Here is a 13,898-nt window from a genome sequence, read left to right on the forward strand (position 1 = left end):
ACAACCCAGTTTTAAATTTGTGTTTATATGTATGCCGTGTGTGTGTGTGTGTGTGTGTGTGTGTGTGTGTGTGTTTTAGCTTTTTAAAAAATGGGTCTCATGTATCTCAGGCTGGCCTCAAATCTGATGTGGCACCAAGGATGACCTCTAACTCCTGACTGTTGCCTCCCCCTTCCAAGGGCTAGGATTACAAGCTGTGCCCTACCACAGTCACACTTGGCTTTCAAATATTAGTAATCATAGTTTGTCCGCTGGTCTTTGTTTTGAGTGAAAATACTGCTCCCTACACAAAAAGCAAGTTCAACTCTGACCCTAACCAGTTCACAAGTCTGTCCTGGGGACACTGTGTCCCCTACCTGGCACACAGCCAAAGCGCTTCTGCTGTTGACTATCAAATCATTGGAAAAATCCCAAAGAAAGGGCTGAGGCATACATAGCTCGGTTGGAAAGCATTCACATAGCATGCGCAAAGCCCTGGGTTCGATCCTCAGCACCACACAACAGTAATAGTAACATCCCAACAGGGAAACGGAGCAATAGAAACCATGGCGTGGGCTCAGGCGCGGCATGCAGGATGGACACCCCTTCCCATTTACTTCCTGTGTGCGAGGGTGCACACCACAGCACCCTCGTGGAGGTCAGGATCGCAGGTGAGAAACCCTGAAAAGGCAAACGTGAGTCACTTAAGAGTGTCCTCGTTCCCGCAGTAAGCCGGAGTCTGGCCATGGTCCCATCAACTGCTGGACAGAGCATCCCCGGAGCCGAATCACCACCGTCCTCATCAGACCAGCCGTGCCCCTTGCGGATGACCACCCCGGCCAGCCTTGATTCCCTCCTAGAGAGAGGGCAGAGCAGCCAGTTGTGTGCTATTCTGTCCCAACTGCACTGGCCTTCGGAAGGGGCTGGGGCAGGGGCTCCATCTACGAAGCCATGAGACAGTCGTCGTCATCCATGCTGGCATCCGGTGCGGCCGCTTCCGGTTCCCCAGGCTCCTGCCCACAACCTGTGCTCAGTAAGCAAGCCGAGTGAGTTCATTAGTTCCCCAGAGAGAATTCTGGTGGAATCTGTTTGTCCTTGGGACCTTAGGAGGAGGGGTAGGAATTGTCTACATCTTCTGCAGGGAAGGGATGTTCCATTGCCAGTCCTGGTTAGGGTCACAGACTGGCTTCCTGCTTGGACTGTTGTTGTTTGTCTCTTTTGGGGGCCCTGCCACTCAGCTCTCAAACAAATCACACACAGAGGCTTATTCTTAATTATGAATGCCCCTGGGCTTAGCTTGACTTATTTCTAGCCAGCTTTCCTTAACTTAAATTATCCTGTCTATCTTTTGCCTCTAGGTTTTTCCCATTCTCTTACTTCTGTAAATCTTACTCTTACTCTGTGGCTGGCTGTGTAGCTGGGTGCCTGGCTCCTGGAGTCCTCCTCCTTCTCTGGCTCCTCTTTCTCTCTCCCCCACCTCCTAGATTTCTCCTTCTATTTATCCCCTCTGCCTGCCAGCCCCACCTATTTCTCTCTCCTGTCTCACTATTGGCCACTCAGCTCTTTGTTAGACTGTCAGGTGTTTTAGACAGGCACAGTAACACAGCTTCACAGAGTTAAACAAATGCAACATAAACAAAAGTAACATACCTTAAAATAATATTCCCCAACATTTCCCCCTTTTTGTCTAAATAAAAATAAAGGTTTTTAACTTAAACATAGTAAGACTATCTACAATAACAATTACTAAGTAAGGATTATATTCACAATATTCTGTCCATTTGTGGTTAGCATAGTCAGAGAAAATAATGTATTATCTAGCCTATCTTAGTGAATCCAACGTTTTACATGTAATTTCCTATCTATCATAACTAAAGAAAACTGTAACTATAACTAGTCTTCAACTCCATCAAAGACCCAGAAGGATGTAATAATATCTAACAACAGGGACATTTGGCTGCCTGGAGAGTCACCCAAAGTTCCTCTGCAATGTTGGGGCATCCATCTTCAGCCTACAGACCCAGAATGTCTGGCAAACTTTTCAGTGAATCAGGAATTTTGACGAACTGTCCTGCTTTGCATTGGCAAAGTTGGACAGTCACTTTCCTCTGTCTTGCAGAATATCTGACAGACTCTTCTGTGAAGCAGGAATTTTGGACCTTCCTGCCTTATTTTGGCAAAGTTCAACAGTCTTTTTCCTGTGTGTCCTGCATGTCCAGTTTGTACACCACATTGTCATTAGTCAGAGGCAAGAACAGTTTCTTTGTCCAGTGGCTAACCTTGCCACAAGGAAAACAAACTCCATAAAGAATTTCTTCAATGCTCATCATCTTCTCTGAAATAAATTGGTGCTGCCAGGAGCAAATGTGTCTCATTTGTTATTAAAAAAAAAAAAAAAAAACACCTTAGTTAATAAAACATTTTAAATGCCATATTCTATAGGTATTTGAAAGGTTTGAAGACCATCTATATATCTAAAATATATCTGTATATGATCTGGAAAGCACCCCTAACATATCTACAATTTTGATTATTATAAATGACTGACCACTAACCTATGTTTCCTAATTACCCTATATAATTTATAATAATAGCTTTCAAAAATAACCTTAAATTTTTATCAATATACAAAAATCCTTTAGACAAGAGTAGAAACGGCCTGGTCTCCAAGGCCACGCCCCCGTCCGGGGCCCGGGCTTCTCTGGCTTGCTGTCTCAGCTGCTCTGGAGGATTCACACGGGATTGGTAAAGTATCTCTGCTGAAACCATGACCAGATGGGCTAGAGTGACTACCTCGAATAATAACAGACCCTTGTCTGCAACATCATGGGAAGATATGAAGAAGGGGTCTTCAGAGAGCACAGACCAAAACCTTCCAAAGCATAAACAGCATCAAATCAGTAGGCTGTCCCTTAAAAAAGATGCACCTCACCTCAAGAAAAACATAACAAGAACAAAAAGAAAAAGGAGTACTTAAATGAAGATGTGGATGGATTCATGGAATACCTAAAATAGAACTCGCAGATGCTTCACAATGGAGAGTTGATAGTGACAGCCAGCCAGGAAGGACAGGAAGAAAATTCAGTGGCCTTACAGAAAGACAGTGGACGGGCAGAAAGCCGGTTAAAAAGACAAGCAGAGCCGGGCGGTGGTGGCGCACGCCTTTAATCCCAGCACTCGGGAGGCAGAGGCAGGCGGATCTCTGTGAGTTCAAGGCCAGCCTGGGCTACCGAGTGAGCTCCAGGAAAGGCGCAAAGCTACACAGAGAAACCCTGTCTCGAAAAAAACCAAAAAAAAAAAAAAAAAAAAAGACAAGCAGAAAAGAAAAATGCAATGGTGTGTTTCCACTGTAGAAGACCTGGCTATGGTGTGGCTGATTGCCCGGCTGCACAAAAGAGTCAGGACATGGGCACTGGCATTTGTTACCGCTGCAGGTCCACAGAGCCGAGATCACCGAGAGCAGAGCCCGCGTAGACCCTGCTCTCGGGGAATTTCCTTTTGCAAAGCGTTTTGTCTGTGGAGAAATGGGGCCCCTGTCCAGGTCCTGCCCTGATAATCCCAAAGGAGTCTATGTTGATGGTGGAGGCTGTAAACTCTGTGGCTCTGTGGAACATTTTGGGAAAGATGACCCTGAAAATCCAACGCTCACAATTGGTCGCTGGGCAAAGGGAATGATTGCAGACTATGAAGAAGTTCTGGATGTGCCCAAACCACAGAAACCTAAAACTAAAGTACCCAAAGTGGTTAATTTTTTAATAAGATTTGGTACTGTTGTTAATCACAAACTCACTGTTACTTTCCAAAGTAGGCCTTTACAGGTTAGAGCCGGGTGCCTGTGGAGGCAAGCCTGTATTACAGACACCACTCTGACCTTGGCAGAGTCAAGTTGCCTGCATTCTGTCTGTCAAAGAGTATGGGGTGTGTGCATGCTTATGTGAGTGTGTGTGTGTGTGTGTGTGTGTGTGTGTGTGTGTGTGTGTGTGTGTTTGAAACAGATTCTGTGTAGCTCAGGTTGGCTTCAAAGTAGCAATCCTGCCTCGGTGCCCGGGTACTAAGGTTACAGGCTTGTGCCTAAGAACATAATTTAACAGACAGGACTTAGACGTAACCAAGTGACTGTCATCTCTGTAAATCTAAATTATTCATCAAAATCGATCACCCCTAAACAAAGCACACAGCTTCAAGTCTGTGAATAAATAAAATTTTGTTATTCTTAATTCAGTGTCAATTTATTGTAACAGAACTTTATTTATATGTTGTCACAAAGTCTGCAATTTTTAGTTATGAGCTGTTTGTCTTAAAAAAGAGTAGAAACACACACACACACACACACACATAGTGTAACAAAAATAACTTTAAATTTGTGAATACACTATATTTTCCTAAATGATAACAAACATCCATAACCCACCAAGTAACCAAAAGCACCCATACCCCCCAATTCACGGGAATGTGGGCAGAGTTTTCTTTATACTTCTTCCTGCTGTCTGTTCAGGGTCCCAGAGAGAAAATTTGAGATAATGGCCAAGTCTTGGGAAGAGCAGCAGTAAGCTTTGCTGTCAAGGTTCAGGAGGTCTCACTTGATCCATAGTAACCCTGAAGGACTCCACAGCTTCTCATCTCCTGTGGGAACAAAACTCCAAAGTGTTTTTTGATTTCCATTTGACAAATATATTTTTTGACTTTTTGAAAGTTAAGGCTTTCCTAAAGTATATAGGCTGATTTATTTCAACAGTCCCTCTTTCAATTCCAGGTCTCTCTGCAGCTGTCCTTTGCTTTCCCACAATCAAAAAATTCAAAATCAACACAATAGCATACAGGATGCCGACTACCTGTGTATTTCCCATCCTATGTGGCTCTTTTCTTCTACTCTCTCTTTAAAGACTTTATAAACTTATTCATTTTTTCTAGGACTATACCCTTTTCCTTTTCTTAAGCCTACCCACACTGTTAAACACACTGTAACCTGTTTAGAGGTTTTCTGTCTGAATCTCTTTTACTGCACATCTCTAGTCTTTTTTGACCATAAAAGTAAACCTTAGACTGATAAGGAACACCTGGATCCTCCAAATGCGGCTCTCAGCTGGCTCGACCTGCTTTTTGGGTCCTGAAGGCCAAGCCTAAAACCGGGTCAGAGGTTTGTCGGACCAGGAACTGCATTCAACCTTCCTAGCTATGAAAGCTGGTACCTGAGCGGCCACAGGCGGTTTTTGCTTAGTTTATCGTTTTTATTTAGCACTGCTGGCTGAGCAGCCGCACCTCTTAACGGAGCTGTATCTTTTTTTCTTTTTCTTTTTCTTTTTTCTTTTCTACTTTTCAAGCTTTCTCGGGCCCTATGGAAATTCGAGATCCCCAAGTTGGTACAACAAATTGTTGTTTGTTTTTGCTCTTTTGGAGGCCAGCTACCCAGCTCCCAAGTAAATCACACACAGAGGCTTATTCTTTTTTTTTTTTTTTGGTTTTTCGAGACAGGGTTTCTCTGTGTAGCTTTGCGCCTTTCCTGGAACTCACTTGGTAGCCCAGGCTGGCCTCGAACTCATAGAGATCCGCCTGGCTCTGCCTCCCGAGTGCTGGGATTAAAGGCGTGCGCCACCACCGCCCGGCCAGAGGCTTATTCTTAATCATGATTGCCCCTGGCCTTCGCTTGGCTTGTTTCTTGCCAGCTTTCCTTAACTTAAATTATCCTGACTATCTTTTGCCTCTGTGCTTCTCATTCTCTTACTTCTGTATATCTTACTTTCACTCTTACTCGGTGGCTGGCTGTGCAGCTGGGTGCCTGGCCCCTGGAGTCCCCCTCCTTCTCTGACTCTTCTTTCTCTCTCCCCTTCCGCCCAGATCTCTCCTCCTATATATTCTCTCTGCCTGCCAGCCCCGTCTAGCCTTTCTCCTGCCTTGCTGTTGGTCATTCAGCTCTTTATTAGATCACCAGGTGTTTTAGACAGGCAGAGGAACACAGCTTCACAGAGTTCAACAAATACAGCATAGACAAGAGTAACACACCTTAAAACAATATTCCCCGCCGGGCGGTAGTGGCGCACACCTTTAATCCCAGCACTCGGGAGGCAGAGGCAGGCGGATCTCTGTGAGTTCGAGGCCAGCCTGGGCTATCAAGTGAGTTCCAGGAAAGGCGCAAAGTTACACAAGAGAAACCCTGTCTTGAAAAACAAAACAAAACAAAACAAAAAACAAACAAAAAAATAATATTCCCCAACAGTAGCCTCTTTACCAATGAAGAAAAGGTTTTTTGTCGGTGCTGTAGGGAGGGGTCTAAGGCCTCTAAGGGGTGAGCCTCCCTGTAAAATCAACAACATAATATGACCCACAGCTGAGCGTTTTATTTCGTTGTTGGGGGGGGGGGAGTTGTTTATTTGGAATTTTATTGCTGTTTTATTTTATTCTGCTTTTTGCCTTTTTAGCCCACAGTGGTCTGGTAATCCCAGGGTAGCCCAGTCCTCTTAGAACTTGAGGCAATCCTCCTGCCTCCCCCTCCTGGGTGCTGTGATTATAGGCATGCATCGCCACATCCAGCTCAGTTTGGGGTTTTTGTTTGCTGTTTGTTTTTCAGTTTTTCAAAAACTGCTTTTTAAAAAGTGTGTGTGTGTGTGTGTGTGTGTGTGTGTGTGTGTGTGTGTGTATAGCACACATATGCAAGAGCTTACAGAGTCAAGAAAGCAGCAACAGATCCCCTGGAACTGGACTTACAGACAAGGTTGTAAGCTGCTATGTGGGTTTTGGGAACCAAACAAGTGCAGTATGAGTTCTTCAGCGCTGCGCCCTCTCTCCAGCCCGGTAAATACGACTCTTAGTGGAGGCCCGGGCTGGCCTCCAGCTCTCTCTGTCTGTCCTTGAACTTCTGGTCCTCCTGTCTTCACCTCCTGAGTATTGAGATTCCAAACCAGCACCACCATGTTTTGAAAGCATGAATAAAAAAATTAGTACAGGACCAGGGACATGGTTCAGCGGGTAAAGACATTTGTCTCCGAGCCTGACATCCTGAGTTCATCCGGGAGCCCACACGGTGGAAGCAGAGAACCAGCTCCCAATTTCCTCTGCAAGTTAACGTCTGACCGCCACAGAAGCACTCCCAACACACACACACACACACACACACACACTAAAACAATTTAAAAAAAAAAAAAAAGAAGTAAGACCAGTGGCCATAGTGACACACACCCTGAATCCCAGCACTTGGGAGGCAGAGGCAGATGGATCTTTGTGGGTTCAGCCTGCTGTACCACTGGACTGTAGTATAAGCAGTACAGCAGTACTCACAAAGCCTGCCGTACATAGCAAGTTCCAAGACAGCCAGGACTACATAGTGAGGCCCTGTCTCAAAAAGAAACTGAAAAAAAAAAAAGGAAGAAGAAGCAAAACCATTATAGAAACCCACAGCCAACCAAAACAAGGAGAACAAGAGATCGGACGGTGCCCATTCCCAACGATCCATCTACAGAGCACCCCTGTGCCTGCGCGGGGATCACTGTGGAAGATGGAGTGGAAAGACTGTAAAAGCCAGAGCATCAGGGAGTTTGCTGTGAGATTGTGTCTCCTAGAAACTCCAGAGCAGTTAAACCCGTGAAATCTCACCTCCATGTCTGCCTAAATAAGACCTGGAGAAATGGTGTGCAAACATGGACGGCGGAGACCTCAATCCTGGACCAAGAGCCACAGGCAACTGAGGAGTTCTGAGTGCAGAAGACATGGTTGTTCCCCCAGAGAGGAGACCCCTAATTGGTTATCTAATACCGAATGGTCAGCCCAGAAATCATAAACATACAAATGACATTATACTGACTGAACAAGTTATAGTTATGTTTAGGAATATATGTGTAATCAATTAAAAAAGAGGCCATAAGGAGGAAATGATGTAATTATATTATATATTATATTATATTATAATTTCAAAAAATATTGTTTTAAAAAAAAACGTCAAAGAATTTAGGCCCAGCAGCACACACCTGTAATCCCACCAGTAGGGGGCTTACACTATATAGAAAGTTTCGCTCACTCTAAGATACACAGTGAGACGCAGTCTAACATAAAAATGGCAGGGGTGGGGAGTGACTTAATGGTTCAGAGCTTGCCTAGCATATGCAAAGCTCTGGGTTCAATCCCTGATAATGAAAGAAAAAAAAAAAGCGAAGTTAAACACCTGTTATCAGCACTCAGGATGATCAATGCAAGTTCAAGGCCAGCTTGATCTACATAGTGAGTTCCAGGTCAGCTAGGATTACACAGTGAGATCTTGTCTCAAAAAACAAAACAAAACAAAAAAACAAAACCCAAAAAACAAAAAAAGGCGTGTGTGTGTGTGTGTGTGTGTGTGTGTGTGTGTGTGTGTGTACACGAGCCAAGCATGATGGCTTAGGCCTGTAATCTCACAGTACTTTGGAAGCTAAGGGAAGAAGGTCAGAAATCAAGGCTAGCCTTAGCTATGTGAGATTTTTAGCTACCTGCCATTTAAAAAAAATTGGTCATAAATGTAGGAATCTCTCAGTAGATGAACAGCCAGCTAGCCTTGCCCACAGACCCAAGTATAAGTAAAAGCAGGGGGGTGGGGGTGGGTAGCCACATATCCATTCATGTCTTCACCTTTTTTTTTTTTTTTTTTTTGACTTTTAGAGACAGGATTTTTCTGTGTAAGAGCGCTGGCCATCCTGGACCTCATTCTGTAGACCAGGCTAGCATCAAACTCACAGAAATCGACCTGCCTCTGCTTCCCGAGTGCTGGGATTAAAGGGTGTGCCACCACTGCCCCACAACCTCTTTCCTTTTTAATTCATGAATGTATTGATTAACTTATCTGTTTATTAGTGTGTATGTGTATGTACGAACATTCTTGTGCTGGCTAGTTTTATGTCAACAAGCTGAAGTCATCTAAAAATCTAAGAGGAGGGGACCTCAATTAAGGGAATGTCTCCATAAGAGGGCGGTGGTGGCGGTGGCGGTGGCGGTGGCGGCGGCGGCGGCGGCATACGCCTTTAATCCCAGCACTCGAGAGGCAGAGACAGGCGGATCTCTGTGAGTTCGAGGCCAGCCTGGGCTACAGAGCGAGATCCAGGACAGACACCAAAGCTACACAGAGAAACCCTGTCTTGAAAAAAAAACCAAAAAAAAAAAAGAAAGAAAGAAAGAAAGAAAGAAAGAAAGAAAGAAAGAAAGAAAGAGAAGGAAGGAAGGAAGGAAGGAAGGAAGGAAGGAAGGAAGGAAGGAAGGAAGGAAGGAAGGAAGGAAGGAAGGAAGCAGGCTGAATAAGAGAGTAACCAGCACCCCTCCATGGCCTCTGCATTAGCTCCTGCCTCCAGGTCCCTGCCCGGCTTGAGTTCCTGTCCTGATTGCTCTAATGATGAACAGTGACGTGGAAGTATAAGCCAAATAAACCCTTTCCTCCCCGGTTTGCTTTTGGTCACGGTGTTTCATCAAAGCAATAATAACCCTAACTAAGACGATTCCACAGCACATGAATGGAGGTTAGAGGACAATTCTGTGGGGTCTGTTCTCTCATTCACCTTTATGTGGGGTCCAGGGACGGAGCCCAGTTCACCAGACTTGTGTGTCAATTGGCTTTACCTACTGAGCCATGTTGATGACTTTGATTGATTGTTTTGAGTCAGGGTCTTTCTATATAGACCTGGCTTTCCTGGAACTCATTGTGAAGCCCAAGCTGGCCTCTGAACACACATAAAAAGCCAGGCTGTTTCCAACCTGATACCCCAGAGCTGAGGCAGGCAGACACAGGATGCCCTGCCTATCTGGCTGAAAACAACAGTCAGGTCCCAGTTCAGTGAGGGACCCCATCTGAGCCAGATGTGGAGGCGCACCCCTGTAATCCCAGCACTTGGGAGAGAGAGGCAAGTGGGTTTCTGTGAGTTCAAAGCCAGCTTCGTCTACACAGCAAGTTCAGGCCAACCTGGGCTACAAAGGGAGACCTGGTCTCTGTAGCGGGAGTGGGGACAGACAGACAGACTGAGATCCATTCCTCAGGGTCCTTGATCTGTACTCTGCCTAGAATCCTACCTGTCTCACCAGCCTCTTTCCCTCCCTCCTGCCCTGGCCTGCCCGCCTCTCCTCTGAGCCCTCTTTCCAGGTTGCGGGGACTCCTCCTCTGTCCTGGTCTCCCTGTGTTCCCACTCCAGGGACTTTTTCCTTTAGATGGCCAGTAATGGGGTGCTCTGCCTGTTGGGGGAGCTTTGTTCATTTCTTGTAATACAGGGGCTAGAACCCAGGGCCACATGTCTGCTGGGCAAGTACCCATCACAATGTACCTGGTCCAAGCCTGCTTTCTTTTTCTTGAGATTCCTTTTTATTATTTTTAATTATCCATATGGGCGTGTATGTGTTCATGTAGATATGTGTGCATGTGTGTAGACGTCCATGATCCCCATGGAGTTGGAGTTACAGGTGATTGTGAGCTACCCAACATGGCTGCTGGGAATTCTTTTATTTTAATTAAAAGCTATATGTATTTAGGGGCTGGAGAGATGGCTCAGTGGTTAAGAGCCCTGGCTGCTCTTCCAGAGGACCTGGGTTTGATTCCCAGCACCAACATGGCGACTCTAGTTCCAGGGGGATCAGATGCCCTCTTCTGGTCTCTGAGGGCACCAGGCACTCAAGTGGTATGCAGACATATGCACAGGTAAAACGTTCATACACATGAAACAAAATAAGATAGATAGATAGATAGATAAATAGATAGATGGATGGATGGATGGATGGATGGATGGATGGATAGATAGATAGATAGATAGATAGATAGATAGATAGATAGATAGATAGATACTTAGTGGAAGGGCTGGCGGGAGGGGACAGCTTCATGGAGTAGGTTCCAGGAGTCAAACCCAGGTCACCAGGCCTATGGGGCAAGTGTCTGCACCCTGGAGGCCACAATTCTTCACTTGAGGGGAGGGGCCTCTTTACTTTCCCCAGTGCTCTTAATTTTCCTGAAGTATCTATCCCGCCTCAGCTCCACTTTCCTGATAAGGGAACTGAAGGCTGAGGAAGGAGACTCCTTCCAAGGTTGGGAAGCCACCAGTAGAACTAACCGGACCATCCTGGCCCGAGCAGGATTACTTCCCAGGGAGGAAGCCCTGAACAGTTGGGAGAGAGGCAGTCCCTTGAAGCAGATGGCTTTCAAGGAGTAGGTGGCGGCCCGGGAAAGAGCCGCCCCGAGGACAGGAGCGGTGTGTGCGAATGCATAGGGTGCGGATGACCTGAACATCAGCAACCCAGTGCTCCAGCTGCTGCTCGCTAGCTGGACAGCTCACACACCCTTCCCAAGGGCACTAGTATACATGTGCCTTGGCCGCCTGTGCGCAACTGTAGCCTAACTCCGGCCTGGGGGCTGCCACCTAGGCAGTGAGGGTGCTCCCGCTCTGGCCAGGGTAACCCACCACCCACGGGTGAGGTTTCTCATCCTCTTTCTCAGCAAACCTGCAGCGCGGCCAACTGGGGTTGCACACAGTTGTAATTTCGAAAGCGGATGAGCATGGCCCGGGGCCCCAAGGGCCCCAGTCTTGTGCAATGTGGGGGCGCGGAGGAGAGGGGCGGTGGCCAGGAAGCATTGGAATCGCTTCCCTAAGCACCCTGGACCAGCTCACCCCAGCCTAACCGCCAAAAATACCATGTGTGGGGAACAAAGGTCAGGCTGTGCGGCCTCAGCTTTTGCAGGGGGGGATCCAGGAAGCAGCAGACCAAGGTTGGTTGTTTAGTTGGTGAACTGATTGACTGATTGATTTGTACGATAGGGGTTTCAGGTGACTGAGGCTAGCCGCAAGCCCTCTAGGTAGCTAAAGCTGGCCTAGAACTCCTGACCCTCCTGCTTTCACCTTCTAGGAGCGTTGTTTTAGGATATCATGTGGCTTTGGTCAGGGCTGGGGGTGGACAGGGAAACTCCTGAATACTAGGCAGGCACCCCACAAACTGAAATACATTCCTTTTTTTTTTTTCCTGGTTTTTCAAGACAGGGTTTCTCTGTGTAGCTTTGCGCCTTTCCTAGAACTCGCTTGGAGACCAGGCTAGCCTCAAACTCACAGAGATCCACCTGCCTCTGCCTCCCGAGTGCTGGGATTAAAGTTGTGCGCCACCACCGCCTGGCCCTAAAATACATTCCTAACTCTACTTATTATCTATTCATTTTGGGTCTTTTGAGACAGAGTTTCTCTGTGTAACAGTCCTGACTGACCTGGAATTTGATTTGTAGACCAGGCTGGCCTCGAACTCACAGCTATCCATCTGCCTCTGCCTCCTGTGTGCTGGGATTAAAGGCATATGTCACCACTACCTGGCCCTATTTATTATTTATTGAGACTGAGACTCATGTCCTGTAGCCCAGGCTGGGCTGAAACTTGTAGTGATCCTCCTGCCTCAGTTTGTTTAGTGCTGAGATTACAGTCACATGACATCACACCCATGTGGAATTCTTGGTTTCTAGGGAACACACCTTAGAGTGATTCGTCAAGCTACACCCTTGGCATACCCGTGATCCATTTTACAACAGAGTTAGACATTTTAAAAACAAAGCCCAGAGTTGCATTCCTGTGATTCCAACCCTCGGAAGAACGGAGAATTCCAGGATAGCCTGGTCCACACATTAAGATGCTATCTCCAACTACAAGTTTTAAATAAATATTCAATCAATTAAGGTTGCAAATATAAGATGCTTCCAACTCTTTCTTCTCTTTCTCTTTACGTTCTTTCTCCCTCCCTCCGTCCCTCTCACAATTACTCTCCCTAGATTACAGCAAACGACTTTAAATGCTGACCATCTTCCATACCTATCTGCAACCCTAGTCACAGGGGATCTGATGCCTTCCTCTAACCTCTGCGAATACATGCACACACGCACACACACACACACTCAGGCAGAACACTGGTACACACTAACTAAAATAAATCTATCTTCTTACAAAAGTTGGCCACCAGCAGATTCTTTTTTGTTGCAGAGCATAAACCCCCTTCAAGCGGGCTCATCAGGCCAGCCCTTCGAAGTTAGTTCCATGGCTGTGGCAGGTCCACACTCCGAGGCCCGACTTCATCCTTCTGTTCACATTCCCAGAGCTGTGCTTGCAACATTTACAGCAATGAGACCATCTTGGGGGGTATTCTCTAATAGGAGGATGTTGGGAGTGCAGGAGGGAGGCGATGGGGCAGGCCAGAGCTTGGTGTCCCCTCCTTTCTCCCTGTCTTCTAGAGAACTTTTGATAAACACCCACACACATCAAGCATGCATTGCTTGCTTATCCCGGACGTTCACTGGTAGGAGAAACATGCATGTGTTTATTACAGAGTTCTATACCAGTTAAAAATAACATGCAAGGGGGCTGGGGCTCAGAGACAGAGTGGAGGCCTAGCTAGTGAAAAGCCCTGGGCTTGAGCCTCAGTTTCCCCTCCATGCCAAATGCACAGAAATCTAGACATGCCAGGTTTGTTATAAAAATAAGCATCATGAGGCAGGGCTCTAGACATAAGAGGCAAAAAGCCCAGGAGTTTAAGGTCATTCTTGAGGCTGTAGGATGAGTTCAAGACTACCTCAGGCTACATGGGACCTTGTCTCAAAACAAAACTAAGTCCAGGGGTGATCCATGCCTGTGACCTCAGCACTTGAGATGCAGAATCTCAAGGATCTGATGAGGATCAGAGTTCAAGACTAGCCTTGACTACATAGTGAATTTTAGGCCAGCCTGCGCTACATGACATCCTATCTCCAGAAAAAAAAAAAGAAAAGAAAAAAAAAGGCAGGGGTTGGGGAGTTGGCTCAGCAATTAAGAGCACTTGGCTAGTATCAGAATATAATTACAATAGTCAGCACTATCTTTCAGAAGATCCAGGGTTAATTCCTGGCATCTACATGGCAGCTCATGACCATCTAGAACTCCAGTCCCAGGACATCTGACTTCCTCTTCTGGCCCCTATGAGCACTG

General features: G+C 46.3%; 1 pseudogene; it reads left to right on the forward strand.

Moving 5' to 3' along the window:
- The first annotated feature begins 2,699 nt into the window (after positions 1–2,699).
- The window catches only part of LOC114704770, a 29,582-nt pseudogene continuing 18,383 nt past the window's right edge, over positions 2,700–13,898 (forward strand).

The sequence above is a fragment of the Peromyscus leucopus genome, chromosome 16_21 (assembly GCF_004664715.2).
Source record: "Peromyscus leucopus breed LL Stock chromosome 16_21, UCI_PerLeu_2.1, whole genome shotgun sequence".
Taxonomy (NCBI): Eukaryota; Metazoa; Chordata; class Mammalia; order Rodentia; family Cricetidae; genus Peromyscus; species Peromyscus leucopus.